Source organism: Benincasa hispida, chromosome 8 (assembly GCF_009727055.1).
Source record: "Benincasa hispida cultivar B227 chromosome 8, ASM972705v1, whole genome shotgun sequence".
NCBI lineage: Eukaryota > Viridiplantae > Streptophyta > Magnoliopsida > Cucurbitales > Cucurbitaceae > Benincasa > Benincasa hispida.
The window spans coordinates 17,723,093-17,728,853 of NC_052356.1; the positions used below are offsets into that span (position 1 = coordinate 17,723,093).

The window sequence follows — 5,761 nt, forward strand, 5'->3', positions numbered from 1 at the left end:
AAGGTTCGTTCTTCAAATTCTGTTTTTGCAGTTTTGAACAACCATGCCCGATCCATAAAATTGATGTAATTAAAGTGTTGTAGATCCAAATTACTTTCACTTGCATGTTCTTTACTCCTTCACATGGTTAGTCAAGGATAAAAATTTGGCTAGGTGTTGAACAGGACAAGAGTAGGTTTAACTCATCAAAATTTGGAAATACTTAGAAGATTGAGAAGTACCAACCTTGAACGCATAGAAGGTTGTTTTTAGAGAGTTGCACCAAGAAATCTCAAGAGAAGTTCACACTTGGAACATCTACCTTAGAAAAATAAGGTTGTTTTTGGCACATGAGAAGTTCACAAGTATAGAACATCTACCTTGAGGAGAGTTGCTGTCACACCCCCCTCTCAGGCTACCTTTTTAATCTAGAAAGCGGTGTGAAGACAGCAGATGCAAAGCCTCTTATGATACCTATTGCCCAACACATCTTGTAAACCTATCTCCTCACTTTTGGAACACCTAATGAACAAGTATACAACATATGTGTTTCAACAATTAACTTATCCCTATAAAGCAACCACATAAAATTCTCACTCCAAAGTAGGCCTAAACATCACCAACTTATTTACATATATTCACAATCAGAGTGTGCATCATGTATATCAAAATTTATTATCGCATGTCTGAGACCTAAATAACTTCAGAGTCTATCAAGCTCTACTGTTTTGTGGCAGATGACAACTGTAAGCTAGGCTCTGAGACTTCGATCGCTATCTGGGAAGGAAAAATATTTTAAAAAGTAAGTTTGGATGCCTAATAAGTGACTATTTGAGGTAAACATTTATACACATATATACTACAAGATACATAAAATGAATAGCATCTAAAAACATTTATATAGTTTTAGGGTTTAAATATGCTTTTCACTAAGCTCATGGATAATAAAAATATCAAACATATTATAATAGCTTTGAAAACCCTAAAAACACTTCGAACAAACATATTAAAATCCTTGTACCCTTTTTAACCTTAGTTGGGTGGGGCTCCTCTTGCCCACACTTCCAAATTGAAACCTTAGCTAAAGTGGAATTCTACATCACCAATAGCATTGATAATAATCATACATACACGTAGAGATCTTCCCTGGTTACTTTTATCTCCTTCAGCATTAGGGTAGAGAACAACCCTATATGCCTTCTTCTCCTTTGGTAGCAAGGACCTGGATACCTTCACAACTTTCAGTATCGAGTTTCATAACTAGGGTACTAAAATCATGCTTTTAATAACACTTTGTAATAGAATTCATCATAAACACATCATTTTGAATGAATATCATCAATAAAATACACAATCAATAGGAAGGCTTGCATCAAATACCACATACTGAAAACATTATACTCCAAAATATTTTAACTAATCATTTTACTATAATTCCCTTAACCCCATCAACTCATAACAAGTTTTAGGGTTTAAGCATCCTTAGCCTTTTAATAACAACTCATAACACTTTGTAAGCATCCTTAGCCTTTAAACTATTCAAACAAGTCCAAGAAAAACAACCTTAAATCTTCCAAATCTATTGTAAAAACCATTTTTCGAGTTCAAGTATCTTATAGTTCCAAAAAAGTCTTAACCAAATAGCCCCAAATTACTTAAACAACCTTAAATCTCAAAAAATAGGCAGATGGGCAAAAGATGACAGACATCATCTTCTTCCTTCAGATCACTAATTTTCTGTAAGTTACTCTGTTTTTCGATAGCTACTTTCAAGATTTTAAGCTTCAATTTCATCCAATCCAACCCAAAAGTCACTCAAATTTCTTCTTCATAACTCATTAACTACCTCAAAATTAAATTACCCTATAGGTTAGAGTTCACGAATTACCTTGGAAACCTTGAAATTTCGATTGAATCCCAATTACCCTGTTTCTGCAAAATTTTGCGCAATCCATTATTTTTTTCAAAATTGATGGTCTTTCCAAATTCATTCTCCTTAAGCAGCCTTCAAAGTTCTTCCATACTCGATCCTCTTCAACTTTTTGAAGAAAACATTCCAATTTCTCAACTAGTTTGAGAGAAATTCTTCAAATTCTCCATGGGTACACACCCTCTACATGACAGCAACATTTACAACTTTCAGCCTTTAATTCACCAATTCCTAAACCAAATTCCTTCAAATTTCTTGCATTAAACTCAATAAAAAACCACTTAACTAACTAACTTGAGAATTTGAAGCTTTAAACTTCCTTAAATACTTCAAAATCAGATCCCAAAAATATCCCTGCTCTGCTTCAACTGAATTTTCGTGTAGCTTTTGTTTGCCTATAAATTCGTCAACCATCCATAGTTAGCACAAACATACTTCATGAAAACTGTTAATAAACCTCTTATCTTACTAACCCCAAAATTTTAGCTTCTAATTCCTTTCCTAGAGCTCGAAGTCATCAAAATACCACAACTTGCTCGAAACTGTCCGAATTCAGACCAACCTCAAGTCTTTTCCGTTTTTCACCATCTTTCCGGTTGAGATTCACTCTGATAGCCTTGGTCGTCTTCTCCACTCAATTTCCTATGGGTTATGATAGAAATTCAAAAATTGCACGATGAATTTCTGAACACCGACCTTCACAATCTGCTACTTTATATGTCCTGTGAGCACTTTTTTCTTCTCCTTTAAAATTTTGTCACAGCTACTTTAAATGATTACCCCACTAAATTTTGCTAATTTCCTCCCTTTTTTTCTCTTTTAAAAACTTGCATAATTTCCTCTCAATTCTTTTAATATTGTACCAAATTTAAAACATGAAATTTAATCAATTCTTTACGCTGCTCTCGGTTACAGGAAATTTTTCCTATTGATTCCCTTTCCCCTTTTGTTAATACTTAAACAATTAATTCCTTTTAATTTAGGACCATTTTAAATATAAAAAAATATTTAAAAATATTTACACTTTATAGAAAAAAGTCTCAAAAGTACAAAAGACTTTTGGAACATTTTGCTATAAGTAAATATTTTTGGGATTTTTTTATTTATAAGAATTTTCCTTTAATTTATATCTAAATAAATATTAAATACTTTTCTCCCAATGCCACATTTAATTCTTCCTTAATCACTCCACTCTTCCAATTATTTAACCAAGTTTCATCTCTTTTCTTTTATCACCTAGAAAATTTCCTTTTAATTGTATTTTAAGAAATCTCCCATTATTCACTAATTTCGTTTCCCCCTTGAGTTCCATACTCAATTAATTCCCCTTAATTGCATATTCACATACTCTTTTTTTATTGAAACACCTTAACAAATTACCTTACTTAACATGCTTTTAAGATAATAAGTAACATTGTAAATTCTCAAACATAGACATTAAGGAATTCAAAATCTAGTTTACAGTTGCACCAAATAATCTCAAAAGAAGCAATTGGACGCATACTTTGAGATGTATGAGAGCACTTGGATGCATAATTGGAGAATATAGGAGTTTGGGCACATACTTTGAGAATGGTGCATTAGACATCAACATTAGACAAGAAAGGGAAGGCCATCTTGGATTCATGACCTCCAGAAATTGGCCTTAGTACATCTTGGATACATAAAGTGTAAGCCCTAGAACTTTCTCTTCCATTTCCTAAGTAAAGTTTGCTTGTATTGCTCTTTGTGAGATGAAAGACTTAAACACTTAGAAAACTTAAACTTAAAGAGTGAATTGGGAAGGAAAGATTAGGCGTTGAGCTTGGAAAATGAAGACAAGAGGGAGTTGTGTGGAGAAGAGTTATAGGTAGGAAGAGTCAAATGTTGGAAGATGTACCTCATAAGAAATTAGCATAAAAGATTTTGGCTAAATGTTAGAAAAGAAGACAACCTATGTGTTGGTACATAAGGAGGGGCCATGCGAAGGCATAGGACAAGGGGCATGGCGTTGAGAGGTTGGCCAAGCCAAGCATTGAGGGATGTGTTGAAGGAGCCATGCATTTGTGCCATGCGTTGAAGAAAGGAGTATGTGACCGATAAGGGTGTTTGATGAGACGGACATCTCAATTATGTTTTATTAGATAAGCCTTAGAAAAATAATTACTTTTTAGTTATTGGATTAGGTGGCCTAATATTAGTCTTAAGACAACAATTGATAGCATGCGTTTTCCTAATCTGATGCATAGAAGGCATGCAATCGATGGTATAAATAGGGAGGAAGAAGAGAAACTCGGTTTGCTCAAACAATTCAAGAAAATAGTTTTGTAGAAAAACTGACGAATCTGTGAAGAAAGTGACCGATGACTACCATGGTGAAATTCAATAAAAAAACTACTGAAATTTGAAGGAAACTCGAGCTTATTCTGGGTTTTAAGAAAATCCAAGCAAGGAGGAAACTTTGTTGAATTTTAAGCTATTGAGAAGGAATTAGAAGCTCGATTTTAGAGGTAAGTTAGTTCAGAGGGTGTTTAAGAGGTTTATAGAAAGATTTTGATTTAAAATTAGCTGAAAATGATAATTTGAGTACTGAAAGTGCAATCTGGAATTAGGTGTTGAAGAAGGAACTGTCGACTGCATATTGAAGAAGCTAGGCATTGAGGTTAGGTTGTCAGTGTGGCATTCAACGCAACGCGCACCAATAGCACACACTATGCGTGTATCAGCACCCGTCAACGCCTGTCCATCTATCCCCACACACCTTCACACCAGCACTTGGCACATAGGCACACAACGACCAGCATACGCTTGCAACATCCAACACCTAGTCTCTCAAGCGTTCGACGCCCAGCCGCATGCTATCAATGCATCGCCCCTGTAAGTATACTGCTAGCAAGACCACTTAACGCGCACCCTTTGCGTGGTCTGCCACCCACCTACCCAGCTTGTGTGTATCCTGGCGCCCATGACCTACTCATTTGTGTGACTAACTGCCCGTCATCCTACAACAAGGTTTGGTCTAGGTCATTTGGAGTTTTAATGAGTCATTTTGAGTTTAGTCAAGTCTTCATAGATTTTTAAGCTGTGAAATGACAAAGTATAGAATCTAAGCAGAATTTAGAAGGTAATCAGGAATTATGAGAAGAAGTGGGACCAATGAGGAGTTTAGGGAAATCTAGTAGTTAACATGGTAAAGATTAAGGGGATTACTGGAATATAAGGTGACTTTTGTTGGAATTATGGAGTTATTGGAGTCATTTGAATTGACTAATGAATAAAAAGTCATCAAGAGTTTATAATTTGTTTTAGGATTTGTCTAAGTTTGGGGTAACTTGTAAATCAGAGGAGCCAACCTAAATTAGTGAGTGGTTATTTTCAAGTTTTTCAGTATAAAACTACCTATGATATTATAGCATCGTATGATTTATGGAAACTACTGGCATGATCTGATCCATAAGATTATTATGTTTGAAAAACGTGTTTTCTCCACTGTTTTGCCTACTTCTCAAATTCGAAATGTTTTGTTGTAATTGTTTATGTTAAAACTATGATTTGCTAACTGGGTTTTGTTATCATAATTCTAAATATCTTTAAGCTACAATAATTTCTTATGAAAGTTCTGATGAATTATGAAAAAGGACGTCTTTAACTACTAGATTGTAAACTTGAGGTGATTACCCTGTTGCATGAATGAGTTCCGTAGCAACCATCATATATTAAAGGATCACCAGTACCGAAGGTATGGTAAGGTACACGAAAACCTACAGGCAAATAGATGATCTCTAGAACCAAAGGTATGGTAAGGTATATGGAATCCAACATTCTTAGCCTAATATAGGTCTTTGGGACCCATCTTAGCACACATATAAGTTT

General features: G+C 34.7%; 1 long non-coding RNA gene across 2 annotated transcripts; it reads right to left on the bottom strand.

The window, feature by feature from the left end:
- Window positions 1-332: 332 nt before the first annotated feature.
- On the bottom strand, window positions 333-2,642 carry LOC120083662. 2 transcript variants are annotated; one of them, XR_005483491.1, is made up of 4 exons: window positions 2,383-2,642; window positions 1,868-2,304; window positions 1,111-1,201; window positions 333-756 (listed from the first exon to the last, which is right to left on the bottom strand). It is a non-coding gene; the product is annotated as an uncharacterized LOC120083662 (long non-coding RNA). The 2 variants fall into 2 exon arrangements; XR_005483490.1 differs by having other exon boundaries at window positions 1,868-2,642.
- Between the last annotated feature and the right edge of the window lie 3,119 nt (window positions 2,643-5,761).